Here is a 14,466-nt window from a genome sequence, read left to right on the forward strand (position 1 = left end):
TGGGGCTTTGGGAGGTGGGACTGAGCCTGGCAGGGTTAAGCCTGGGATGGGTTAGGGCTGCAGGGGGGTGAGCTGGGCTGGGGGGAGGTGGGGAGTTGAGCCGGAACCAGAGCTGTGCGTGGGTGGTGAGCCAGCAGCGGGGGGGTTTGCATCAGAGCCACACAGGGGGCAGGTGGCTGGGCGGGCAACTAGCTCGTGAGCCGGAGGGGGGAAATTGCACCAGAGCTGCGTGGAGCAGGGGATGGGGCGGGGTGGGATGGGACGGCCAAGTGGCATGTGAGCCAGCAGGGGAGTTGCACTGGAGCCATGTGGGGCGGGCAACTTGTGAGCCAACCGGGGGGGTAGGTTGCACTGGAGCTGCGCAGAGCAGGGTGGGGTGGCGGGCAGGTGGGCAGCTTGGGAGCTGGCAGGGTGGTTGGGCCAGAGCCGCATGGGGCAGTAGGGGTGGCTTGAACCAGAGCCACTTGCAGGTGGTTTAAACCAGGCCGGGGGTGGGATCAGGGTTGGATGCATAAGAGCGGGGTCGCCTACTCTGAGTTTGTGTACTCTGAGACTTTACTGTAGTTGAACTGTTGTGCTTATGGTTTATTGAGATGTTACTTCGGCAGTGAATTAATATCTTTTAAAATATGGAATCACTCGTATTAGTCTTGAAAATATTACATTATCTGTAAAAGACTGTTAAGCATTGATTTGACCGTACTCTCTCGAACTAATGACTGAAATATTTCAAGAATAATTGAAATTTACAGAGAGGCAAAGTAGGAAAAATATAACTTTAAATATTAATTTGGTATATTTTGGTATGGTGTTTGAAATTAAAAAGCCCAGTTTCCTCAGCCTCAGCTTATAAGTCATGAGCCCCAGGCCCCTAATCATTTTCCTTACCCTCCATGGACTCTCTCCAATTTGTCCACATCCTTTCTGTAATGCAGGGATGGAGCTGGATGCAATATTCCACATGTGGCCTCACCACTGCCGAATAAAGGGGAATAATCACTTCCTTCAATCTGCTGGCAATGCTCCTACTAATGTGGCCCAATATGCCATAAGCCTTCTTAGCAACTAGGGCACACTGTTAACTCATATCCAGCTTCTTATCTACTCTACTCCTCAGGTCCTGCATATGCTTTCTCAGAATCAGTGAATGCTACTTATGCCCATACCCCACTTATGTCCCCCCCTTTTAGCATTTTGTCAGACTTCTGTCTCATTGCAAATATTTGGTCTATAGTACTCCCTCCCTTCCTAAAGCCACGTTGCTCCTCACCTAAATTGTCCACCCCTTGTACCTCAGTCTGGCCTCCAGCATTTCGTCAAGGCCTTTGTGAAGCTGACTGACAGCCATTCAATATTTTCCTTCCCTCAGGAGGTAGAGCTACTAGATTTGGATCCTAACGTTCTCAGTTCAAGTTCAATCAGATTCTTCAAAAAAGGTATGTATCAGACCAACACTATTGAGTTGCAGGCAGACTTTACGCCTTGCTCACCTAAGTTCTGCCCCTGAAACATTTCCAAGGGTCTGACACATGTTGCTTTCTCAGCAGTGAAAGAAGACTTGATGGGACATACAGAGGTTGCTAAATTTCCCCTTTTGGCTTTCTTAACTTAATTGAAACTGGAATTTACCTAGTAATACTGTTGCTGTGTCAAAAAGATGAATTTTGATGGTGATTCCCTTGTAGCCCTCTTTTTGTAAATTTCCTTAGTGCCATAAGAAGTTTTAAATAGTAATTCCACTGTCCTACAAGGTAGCATTCATAGTAGCAGTAACCTCCACCAAGAAGGTGTGAGAGCATAGGGCCCTAATGTTGGAACCTACTATAGAGTATTTTGTAAGGACAAGGTGCAACTTCAGCCACACCCAGCCTTTCTCCTGAAGGTGGTGTCACATTTCCATTTAAACCAGGATCTCTTCCTGCCAGTTTTTAATGCCATGCTGCATTCAAGCACCCAGGAACAAATACTCCACTCCCTTGACATGTCGAGTTCTGGCTTTTTATGTTGATGGAACAAATCCATTCATAAAAATATTGATGACAAAATGGGGAGCTCAGCTCCAGGGTCCCCGAACCACCTGCAGTGGCTGAGCCACTGCAGAGGCCTGCTCTATGTGCCATGCTGGCCCCCTCAATCTGGGGAGGCGAAGAGCTCCAGGGTTCCCCACTATGTCTTAGAGCTACAGAATCACCCTGTCACCTGTGGTGTCCAGGAGCTGCAGATGACCCCCACTGGGTGGTGGGGGTACCCCACAGCTCCTGCCTGCTGAGGTTGGAGTCGCAGATGCCACTGGAAGCCCTGGATTCCATGACTACCACTACCTCTGTGGAAAAAGTCATAAAACCTTGTGTTTGTGTTTTAATATATCCTTAGAGTTTACAAAGAGGTGACTCAAGTACTTTCAGTTTATATCATCAGTAGGGTGTTTGCCTCTAAGTCATTTTCATTTTAAATGTTGCAGGGGCAGATGCTCCATAATGATGGAACTTAAATTGTCTCATGGTGTTTGTGTGTATGTGTGTGAGAGAGAGAAAGTGACTACAGATGCTCTGCCTTTGAATTAGCTTGAACTTAGCGAAAATCGTTTATGGGATTTTTTTTAAGTTTGATATGAAAGTATTTGCCATGTACCTGTTCTGTTGCTCACTGCTGCTCCCCTCTCTGCGGATATCTATGCTTCTCTTGGAGCTCTATGGATCACTCTAAATTTCCCCCTCCTCCCCTTTTTATCCTGTTGCTCTTCCACAAAAGCACTACACAATAGGAATTGTCCTTCCAATGGAGGAGAAATGGAAAGTGGCACTTCCTAAGCCCTCTTGGTGCAGCTTAGCACCTGAAGGAGAGCCCATGACTACTTGGCATGAAGTGTATTTCCCCTATCCCCAGGGGCTAAAGGTGCTTCTTCCACAGTACCACCTGCCCCAGCTGGTGCGGGGTAGGATTTGGGGTTGCCAGTCCTCCCTGCTTTGCTGGGCGTTTCCTGGAATCAGGGTCTGTCTTCTGGAGGCAATTGAAGCCAAATGGGGAGATTTTCGGTACTGAAACTCTGGTGGTGTAGCAGGCTAAGTCAGGCTCCCTGCCTGCCCTCTCCGCACACTCCTGAAAGCAGCTGGCAGATTCCCATGGTCCCAGGGAAAAGGCAGTCATGCTGACTCTACAGCTCCCTGTGGCAAGGAATTGTGGTCCCAGGCACTACAGGGTGGCACTTGTGGGGACGGGTAGCATACTGAGGCTCCGTCCCTCCTCCTGGGATTGCAGGGACGTGCAAGCCACTCTCAGGAGGGGGATGGGGCCGTGGAAGCCTGTCTTAGTCCTGTTGGGCCACCAAGTGGAAGCTGCCCAGAGGAAGCACTTTTAAACCAGAGCCTATACCCCATACTCTCTCCTGCACCTCAACCCTTGCTGAGCACCCTCCAGCACCCCAACTCCCTCTCAGAACTTGCACCCTGCACCCCAACCAACTGCCCCAGGCTTAGCTGAGATTTCCCCTCCCAGACTCTGAACCCCTCAGCTCCAGCTAGAGCCTGCACACCCTCCCACACGTCAATCTTCTGCCCCAGCTCAATGAAAGTAAGGGGGTGGAGCAGGAGCTCTGGGAAGTAATGGGGCAGGGAGTAGGGCAAGGGTGTTTGGATTTGTGTGATTAGACAGTTGGCAACTGTAATAGGAGTCTAAGCTTGGGCCTTGAGGTTATTTTTCCCCATTTAGCAGTAGATTGCACTTTTGTGAGACCACCCAGCTAGCCCTGCTGTGTGCCAATATTTTCAGAGGTAGTTCCTGGTAATTTATTCATTCATGCTGATATATTGACTCTGAAAGTAAAAATTGTGAAAGTTCTCAATATCGAACTGTTTTGGTATGTCTGGGCTGACTGAAATACTTGGATCCCCCTACAAATCAGAGAAAGTGGCATTTAAACAGAGAATGAGTACCTCTGTTGCCAACTCGTAACAGAGAGGTAGCCATGTTAATTTGTACTCCAACAAAACAAAACAGCAGAAATGTAGCACTTTAAAGGCTAACAAAATGATTTATTTGGTGATGAGCTTTCGTGGGACAGACTCACTTCATCAGATCAGTCTCATTTCTCATTTTCAATACAGACTGACATAAGTACAGAGGAAAAAAAATACAATAAAAACTGACAAATCAAATACATAGGAGGGAGATTGGGGTGGAGGGATGTTAATTGTCCTACCTGAGATAATTATGAGCACCAAAGGAAGGGAAGCAGTCCTTGTAATGAGTGAGGTAATGGATGTCTCTGTTCATACCATGTGTTAATGTGTCGAATATGAATATGAATTCCAACTATGATTGCTTTCCTAATAATCAGCTAATTTTAAGAAGGCGTCAGTATACAGTGAGAAGGTTCAAAGGGCTATTATTTTCTTCTGGAAGTTTGCCAAAGGTGCAGAATGTGGGAGAAGCCATCAATCTGTATATTTACAAATAGGAAGGAGGGGCAGTAGCATTCTTTCCTTGGATGGAATTCATGTATGCTACAGCACACACAAAGGGCACTTTTATAAATGAAAACCAGTGGGGCTGCATCTGTTTATATGAGGCCCGAATCTGTCCCTGTGACATTCCAGACTGGGTAGAGGTGGATCCTTGTGGAATCAGACCTGTGAGGACATATTCTACTAGTTTTTTAATCTCCTTTCAAAAATCTTACACTGCAATTGACAAAGAAGAGGGTATCATTTCAAGTAAGAATGCAGAAGTAAATAGGATAAAGACCATTTAAAATAATAAGTCTAACTGAAACTAACACAGTGTTGCTGATTCTTCTGATATTATCACGAGTCTCAGATTGTTTAATATTTTTTCTTAAAGTCCCAGCTCCTGGAGGCAAATGATTATTTGACAATTTTAGCTTTCATTTAAAAAGAGAAATAATTTCTAGCCCTTGTGGTTGTGGAGAAAAGCATGGAAATGTGGACCAAATGCTCAGAAGGCTAGTAGAACATGGAAGTATGTTAGACCAGCAGTGGGAATATAACTGATCTCTATTTTGTTATTTTTCTATCTTATTTTTTAAAAGACCACAGAGCCATCAGAGCACACTTTATATTTTTATTAGTTCAAGAGATATTCTTCAGGCTGTGTCTGAACAAAAATGCCATCTTCTGACCATCTCACGGCCTCCACGTGTTGTTTGAAACCACTGCATTAAACAGTTTGTCATGGTATCGTACAAATGTAATTTATAGAGATGGACTCACTGCCTTTGATCACTGGAGCATGTCTGCAAGTACATTTGCAAACAGATCTTGCTGACATCAGAAAAGCCAGTATTAGCTTTATACCCTGTGTTTCACAAATTGCCTCTTGTTCTGGCATTATCCAAAAGCTGGACCTTTGGAGCTCACCACAGCCTTGCAATTCCTCCAAAATGGAATGTTTCAAAACCAAAATGTCTTACTTTAGGGAAAAACAGAATGTGCAAGTTGAAAACACATGAAATGGTTTGCAAATGCTAGAAGATCCTTTTCCCTGTTTCACCCCAAGAACAACCCCATGCTGTGTTCCCTCCCACTCATGGACAGCTTTGTATTTGATTAAACTGTACTTATTGTATCTGCCAAGAACAAAAGGTCATTTTATTTCTACAGCTATTTTTATGGTGTCTTACAAAAGCAGAAGTTAACGCTTTTGAATTGTCTGCAGAATAACCTCAGAGTTACAAACTGCCCAGTCAACCACACACCTAATTTGGAGTCAGAAGTACAAATCAGGCAGCGGTACAGACTCCCACTCCTCCAAATCAAAGGGGTGGTGGAGTAGGGATTGGAAGCAATTAAGCAAATATGGTACAGTACTGTATTAATTGTAAACTCCTCAACAAGGGGTGGCCAACCTGCAGCTCTCGAGCCACATGCAGCTCTTTGAGCCATTAAATGCAGCTCCTCCTCAGAGCTGTGCATCCTAAGTGTTGTCTGCTGCTTTGCACACATGTCCCAGCACTTGGTGTGAGAGGCATGTAGAGGTGGCGGCTCTGGTGAGTCACCAGCATTGAGTTAAAGCAGGGAGTTGTGGAGGAGGGGAGGGGGGGATTGGGTTAGAACAGGGAGCTGGCAGTGCCTGGCACTAGGGGAGAGAGATGGCATTGAACTATATTCTGTCTATCTATTGAGATGTATAACATCTAGACAGATAGATAAAAACAAACATGGCTCTTTGCACTCTGTCTGTGGCTCTTAGTCCCTAACTGGTCGTCCACCCCTGTACTAAACAAACAGGGAAGGCAGTCAGTATTGTCACTATACAGTTGTGCACTTGTGAAAGAACAACCATGTTCAGAGGTATGAAAAACCTCTGTTCCTGAGGTGCTTATAACTCTGAGGGTCCACTATATTTGTAAACTGAGCTAGAGATAAACTCATTTAGTTGGTATGTCTGGGGAGAGAGAGCGCAACTCTCATGTTTTGAGTACAGTGTTGTCCTGGTGTTGGCAGCAATGCAGCAATATAATCCTAGCTCAGAGGTGTGAAAGTACATGAAGACAACCCCAAAGTGAGGGTGGTCTTATACTGCCCAGATAGTCATGTAATTTAATTATCTTAATTTAGCTTTGTTCCCTTATAGCATAAAAACAAACCCCTTATCACGGTACTTCAAGGTTTAGCTTTGTTGATGTTGTCTGGGCTTGTTCAGGGAGATAAGGTAAAATTGAAAACCGAACATTTGTTATACTGTGCATGGTGTTTACTTTTATTCAACTCAGAAAGTAATTCTGATTCATGATGACCATGACCTTTTCTGTAGCTCAGTAACTCACAAGTGTTCGTGGTTTTTTAAAAATTCTCATGGAGTAGTGGTGTTAGTCTGTAACTTTAAATACAACAAACAGTCCCGTGGCACCATAGAGGCTAACAAATTTATTAGGTCATGCGCTTTCATGGGGGGCAACCAGCGCTCAAACACTAGTCCCACTCTCCCACATTGTCCCTTCCCCCAGAACCCTTGCTCCCGCACCACCTTTTCCCCGACAAGACAACCCCCTCCATCACTTGCCCTTGCCTAACTCATCTGATGAAGTGAGATTTACCCACAAAAGCTCATAACCTAATACCTTTGTTGGGCTCTAAGGTGCCACAGGACTACTCATGGTTTTTACAGGGTTTTTTAGGCCTCTTTTGCTTGAAACACATGAGAGTTGAAATGTGGGTTGAAAATAATCCACCTCACGGTCTCAGACAAAAGTATTTGGTGGGCTTAGTTTACTCTTTAGCAGTTGCAGGTGTCCAACCAAAAAAAACCCTCAAGCGGTTTGGCACACATCCTGAAAATGAGAAATGACAAATGTAGGCTGAATATCAAGAAAATCTTCCTCTCTGTGAGAAGTATCAACTTGTTCAATAGTCCTCCAAGGGAATTAAAAGGTAGCCCCAGTGGCAAGGACCTGAAGTAAGCTGTGGGTCTGCTGGGGGAGGGCACTATGGCTTGCAGCCATGTTTTGGCAGGGAGATGGATTAGGACCATTCCATAGTTCTCATAGTTTTGGAGGAAGGCCAAAAAATCATTTCGCTTAAGACACTGCACAGCCATCACATGGTTGTCACTATAGATTTGGCTTGAATTTAACAGGCAACATAATCAAACCTTGAACTATCTCCCCACCCTTTTTTAACAGTAGCTGTAATGTTGGGCACTGATTTTATTTATTTAGGTCTTAATATTAAAACGGAGCAAGTGCAGTATTATACACAAAAGCAACAGGTGTGGCTTGGTGAGGATCACGGTATGCACAGGAGAACCTAATCCTGCATAACTGAGCCTTTAGGCTGCTGATTTTCTTCGGCCTAGCACCGTGGTTTAAGCCTAAGGGGAAGCACCTACCTATGTGCCTCATTAAGCCTTTGTCTCCTTAGAAATGCCTGTTCTTTGCCCATGCCCAGTTTCTTCTTTACTGTGCATTGGGGTGGTGGAAGCTTCCTAACAGTGGGGAGGCAACCAGTGCTCAAACTGTGGACCCATTCTCCCGAACTGCTCTCACACTACCTCTTCTCCCAAGACACCTCCCTCTTCCCCTCAAGCACACTACATACACATATCACCTCTGCATGCACTTGTTCTGTCACAATGACAATCTTGTGGACCTGCTGAGCTCCACAATATTGTTTGTAGGGTCAAGTCCTTAGTGTATCAAGTGTCATGCATGATCATGGCAGAAAAAAATGATTTGAGCTTCTCTCTTTCAGTTTCTCCTGCCTGAGCAGAGAGATAAGTTGAATGATCTCATTGCCAGTAACAGGGACAAGCTATGATTGTGCAAAAATCAGAGAACGTTCTGTGCAGCAATTTTGCAGCACACTGTCTCTTTAAAGCCCTTTGTTTGTGGATTAGAGCCTGTTTCGGCAGGGGGTTGTAGTCTATAACTGACTTCTGTGATTTTAAGACTTATCTTAGAATTTGGCATAACGAACAATTTTTAATCTGCTCTTAAAAAACTGAAGTCTGGAGGTATTGTGGGTCATCATTTATATATCTATTGCAGAACCATACAGAGAAGCTCATACCAAATGCTTATTTTTAAATTTTTTTCATGCTAGCTTTTAGTTACAGTATTATCACCAGTCCCTCAGTAAATACTAATATTTCTCAAAAAATGTTGGCTGTTTATGTGGTTCCATATGTATGGTACATGCATCTATTCAGATAGTCCCATGACACTGGCAAAAATGGGGAAAAGTTGGAGACTATAATCTATTGGCTTCAAAAGTACTACACTACTATTACATGAGCTTTGTGTAAACTGACCTCTCAGAGTACAGTCATTGTGTTATAATTTGAAATACAGTCAAGGACTCCCTTTTCCCCAGATCGCTGCCCAGGATTTAATAATGGCCTGCCTCAGTGGTGGTATAAATTACTTGGCATGTAAGAGCTAGGGTGTGTTGCACTGTGATAAGCGGTTATTTTATCTACCACTAAATAATACAATTGGTTGTCAAAAATAACATAACAGGGATTTTATTTAAACTGGAAGAAAAGGAACTGGATTCCACCTACCAATGATAACATTAAATATACAACGAATATACATAATAAAGATTTGAGTGCATGCTCACAATAAAACTACATATAATCATCTAAATAAAAGATCTCTGTTTATATTATTAGTACAAGGTTCCCTGGTCCCCAAATGTTTTTCTGTGTTCTGTCTGATGCCCAAGTCAGTCGCTGAGCCTCAAGCCCCAGTCATAACTTCCTGAAGAGATGGCTTCAACGCCGGTGGTGCATACTTGTGTGGGTGCACATTGAGCCAGGCCCACTTATCTGAAGGCCTTTGTTTTTCCTGTTTCGGGACCAGCTGGGTCAAAGGCAGGAGATGTTTGGAGCCAGTGGTTGGGAACAAACAGGAAGAGTTGCTTAGAAACATGCCATGAAATGCAGGCTGTCTTGGCCAGCCAGGATTACATTGAAAGGAATCTCCTCTGACTGTCTGTCTGTCCTGCTCAGTCTCTGTCTCTCCACTGAAGTTCAGTTTCTGTCAGGTCTGGTTTCCCTCTAGCTGTCCTGTCACCACCTCTCTCTTTTTATCCATATACTCAGAGACACTGGTGTGCGTGTGCGTGTGCGTGTGTGTGTCTCAACTCCCTGCAACCTGCCTCAGTTCCTCAGCTGTTCTCTGCTTCTCCAGCTGTCACTTCCCCATCCCTCCTGTTACTTGGTGTTCACCCTGGTCACAAATCCTCAGAGAGGTGTGGATTCCTTTACCGTATTTATATGAGAGTACTCAGCACTGTCTGCAATTTAGAATAACACAGAGTCTCCGATTTTAGATTCAGTATTAAGTACTACAGGACATGTAACGAGTCTGGCCACAACCAGATACAAATCATCTGGGCTTAGTGGTGAAGTGAAAGCTGCAGTATAAAACAAAATACAATATAGAACAAATGGTTTAAAAAAAAATTGATCACAGTGAACACAGATTAGAAGCCAGAAAATTGTAAAATACTGGTGGGAGACACAAGAAGAAACCTGTTGTTGGCCATGCTAAGTACAGTAAAGAGGATATTAGGAACTAAAGAAACCTTAGTAATGATAACCCTAGGTTGAAATTCCAGAACTGTGAATCATATAATGAAGAAAAGACAGGAGTGTTAAATATATAATTTTAGTATCTGGAAAAAAGCCAGGTAATGGCCTAAGTAATTATAGTCTCTCCATTTGATGTTAATCTCAGACAAAATAATTGAAGGTCTAATACAGAGCTTGATCTGAAAGAATTATAAGATGGTAATGCAATTAATGCTAATCAACGTGGGTTTATGGAAAACAGATCTTGTCAAACTAATTTTTGTGACATTAAAGCTTGGTTGATAAAGGAAATATTTTTGATGGCACTGCATGACATTTTGATTAAGACACTAGAATGATACAAAATCAACATGGCACATATTATGAATTAAAATCTGGCTAACTGACAGATCTCTAATTGGAAATAAGAAATCATCATAGAGTTGGGAGTGTTTCTCGTTGTGTCCTGGAGGTGCTAGTTTTTCTCTCTACTATATTTAATATATTTGTGAATGCCATGGGAAAAACTTTGTCACTATTGATTAAATTAGCAGATTGTGCAAAGATTGGTGAGATGGTAAATAATGAAGACCTGTCTCTGAACCAGATCTAAATTACATGATAAGGTGGTTGCAAGCAGCAATTATGTTTCAGTATGGCCAAAAATAAAGTGAAACATCTAGGAACAAAGAATGTAGACCGTGCATATAGAATGGGGGCCTGTGACTCTGGAAAAGACTTGGGGTTCATCGTGGACAATCAGCTGAAAATGAGCTTCCAGTGTAATTCTGTTGCCAACAGGGCTCGTGTGGTCCTGGGGTACAGTAATGGAGGAACAGAGACTAGGAGTGGGAAGGTTATATTATCTCACTCTCTGGCTCTAGAATAGTGTTGTCAATACTCATGTCCACGTATCAAGAAGGGTGTTGAAAAATTGGAGACTCTTCAGAAAAGAGCCACAAAAATGATTAAAGGATTGGCAAACTTGCCTTAAGTGAAATATTCAAAGAGTAAGTTTATGAAAAAGTTGGTTAAGGGATGATTTCATGACAGTAAGTTCCTACATTGGGAACAAAAAGTGATTACAGAGGACACTTCTGTCTAACAGACATAACATGATTTAGTAACTGGAAGTTGATGCTAGACAAATTCAGACTAAAAATACTGTATGGAAAATTTTAACAAACTGGTAATTAACTATGAAGCAATATACTGTGGGATTCTGCATCACTGTGATATGTTTAAATCAAGATGGATTGTTTTTCTAAAATATATGTAGTAGTGCAAGCACATCTATTGGAATTAGAAGCGGGAAAGTCTTATGGCCAATGTTGTACAGGAAACTAACTGTTCACAGTGGTGCCTTCTGGCCTTAAATTCTATTAATCTGTAATATGCCTCATAACCAGAAAAAGCAAAAAGCAATACTGTTGGTGAAGTAACATCAATGGACTTCACTGATTTTTTGTTTTTCTTTAGCTTTTGTGAGCTAATATACTAGGTCTGGCAATAGACTTAGCTGGGCTCTGAGCAATGGGGAGAGGGGGATTGACTCTGGGCCCCCTGGAAGGGGTGAGGCCTTGGGTGGAAGGGGCATTACTGCATCCAGCCCTCAGCACCACCTGGACTTTGCCGTGCAGAGCTCCAGCAGCAATGAAATCTCTGGGATCTGGAACAGCTGACTCCTTTGCTTACCCCTGTCAGCAGCCCTGTAATACACTGTGGCTATGGTTACGCTCGTGCTTTGTCAACAGAAGTCACTGTTGGAAGAGATTTCCCAGCAAAGGTTCTGATGACAGAGAGCAGCCACACACTAAAAGCAGATCGAAAGAGCACTCTGCTCTGTTGATAGAGCAGCCAGACTGCCCCACTGCTCTTTGGACAAAACAGGCACCCAGAAACACAGCAGACAGGGCTGCCCATTGTTGTGGATGACGTATGTTTAGAAAGAAGGCCCCACAGAGCATCCAGACAGCTTTTCTGTTGACAGATTCTGTCGACAGCAGCATTATGCCTCATGGCTGAGAGGCAGAACTCTGCTGGCAGATGTGTTGAGTTTTGTTGACCAACTGTTGACAAAACACATTTTGTGTGTGCACACTCCACGAGTTTTGTTGCCGAAACTGGGGTTTCATCAGCAAAACTCACTAGCGTAACCGTAGTCTATTGGAACACAGTTATTAGTTATTTTCTTTTAGGAATGAATTTACATCCAGACAGTAATGTCCACTTCACTTCATCCCATACTACAGAATATGTAAAAGAGCATATAAATACCCTCTCTTTGCTTGTCAGTGTGCCTCAGCACTGAGCAGGCAAGATGACCTCAGAGAATGTGAGAGAAGTTGGTCTCCAAGCCCATTCGACCTTAGTCCCCTCTGACATTATAAATAAAGGTAGAAATTAGTGCCAATGTGCATGGATTTTGCAAGGTGATCCAGCTTATTATAGTTACTGAAAATTGTTTTCGCTCAGATTTAATCTAATCTACCAAATCTGTCTGGTAAGAATGAATTGTTTATACCAATCATCTGACTTATATCAGTTCCCAGTTGAAGTGCTCATTATCCAAGTATATATCTGTTCAGCTCCTCAAGGTTATATTGGAACAATTGCTGACTGTTTACTAGCCTAGACGACCACTGCAAAGTGGCTGGCCTCATCTCCTGCAGACTTCTGGCAGATGCAGGCCTCTACCGATATTTCATCTGTGTGTTTGTAAATACTTTGAAATAAATAAAATGTGAATGGACTATTCTAATCTAATCCGTATGTCTGTGCATGTTTTAGTTTGCCTGAATGTTGGGTTCAAATGTATGCTGTTATTAGGTTGTACAAAAGGGCTAAAGTAACAGGATTTCTCAGATTTAATGCTGTATTACCCAGAAAGATGGACTGTTGATTGAGTTTCTTCAGAACAAATTATGCTGTGTTCTGCTATTTATTTTTGAATAACTGTATATTTTTCAAAAGTTACATGATTTCATGCAAATTCAGATGTCTCTGTGAGGTCAACAAATCTTTCAATGTAATGATTGATAAGGCTGGGATTTTGTCATGGAGCTCTTGGATTCTGTGATTTCCATAATTTCTATGACATTTTCTACCCAGGCTGGAGCGCCCGAACCCAGCACTGGTGGGGGCAACCTGCAGCCGGGGCCAGTGGGGAGAGTCCCCACAGATGCTTAGCCACAGTGGGCAACTTGCACTCACCGCAGCTGACCAGCCATGAAGGGGGGCTGGAGGACCCTGCAGCTACTCAGCCATCATAGGTTGTAGGTGGGATTCCCTGCACCTGCCCAGCTACAGCCAGGAACTCTCTGCACCTGCCCAGATATGGGGCGGAGTGGGGGGGATCCCAGGAATGCCCAGGCACCCCTGGAGTGAGGGGACCCTGCAACAGCCCAATCCTGGTAGCAGGAGGACCCCACTGCTCCCACTGACCTAATTGGTGGGGGGATCCAGGAGCTACAGCTGCAGTGCGTGCTGCCCTTGTTTCCCCATTCTGTTAGGGGTATTTTTACTGAAATATTTTATCTTGACTGTGACCTGTCCATGACTTTTACTAAAAATATCCATGACAAAAGCTTAGCCTTGGGTATTGACGGTTAACACTCAATTTTTTTAGATGTAACTGCTTCAACAAATATTGCATAATAGATATTACACTGACTGAGCACTTCAGCACTGTTGTTTTTATGTTAACATAAAATACTTCCATTTTAGTGTAAAGAAGTTCTGGACCACTAACTTTAAATATAATTAAAGATGACTATTCCGATCTCCGTTTTATGCTCTTTGTTTGTTTTCAGGCTGGGAACTGGTGATTCAGAATTATTTTGTCTATGATTAGTGATCATCCTAGTGGGGAGTTAATTTAAGTTATACTATCAAATATAACAATTGGATATGTCAAAAATAGTTTCACTATGACCCCAAAATCAATATCAGCCATTATGGTATCATCTCACAGTTCTTTTCAGTGGTAGGTGTCACATGCATTGTGCTTAACAGTTTGAGAGGTAAATTTTTAGCATGCTATTGTACTCAGAGGCTAAACAATAGCAGATACATATTTAATAGGAATGATGTGTTTAATGCTGCACATGCTTTACTGAAAGTTTACCACACTTGCTAAGCTGAAGAGTTATCATTGCATTTCCAGATTTTACATGTCATCAACATATTATTTTGAAACTCAGGAAAAATAAAAAGTATAATTTTCTTATATTTCTAGCAAAATTGTGTGGAATATTAAGCATAGCTAAGTCCATGTCTGTACCAACAGGCTATGGTTACGCTACAGTGCTCAGTCAACAGAAGTCACTGTCGGAAGAGATTTCTCAACAAAATGCCTGTTGACAGAGTGCAGCCACACACAAAAGCCACTTGGGAGAGCACTCCACTCTGTCGACAGAGCAGCTGGACTGCCCC

General features: G+C 43.1%; 1 protein-coding gene across 10 annotated transcripts in view; it reads left to right on the plus strand.

The window, feature by feature from the left end:
• The window catches only part of KIAA1217 (KIAA1217 ortholog), a 508,293-nt gene that overhangs the window by 227,824 nt on the left and 266,003 nt on the right, over window positions 1–14,466 (plus strand). The window contains exon 1 of one of the 10 annotated variants that reach the window (XM_074984881.1): window positions 1,420–1,436. The exons of the other annotated variants lie outside the window; for them this stretch is intronic. The gene's annotated coding sequence lies outside the window, so the exon portion shown is untranslated. Of the gene's footprint in view, window positions 1–1,419; window positions 1,437–14,466 lie in introns of those variants that run through there. 10 annotated transcript variants of the gene reach the window in all.

The sequence above is a fragment of the Carettochelys insculpta genome, chromosome 2, assembly GCF_033958435.1.
Source record: "Carettochelys insculpta isolate YL-2023 chromosome 2, ASM3395843v1, whole genome shotgun sequence".
NCBI lineage: Eukaryota > Metazoa > Chordata > Testudines > Carettochelyidae > Carettochelys > Carettochelys insculpta.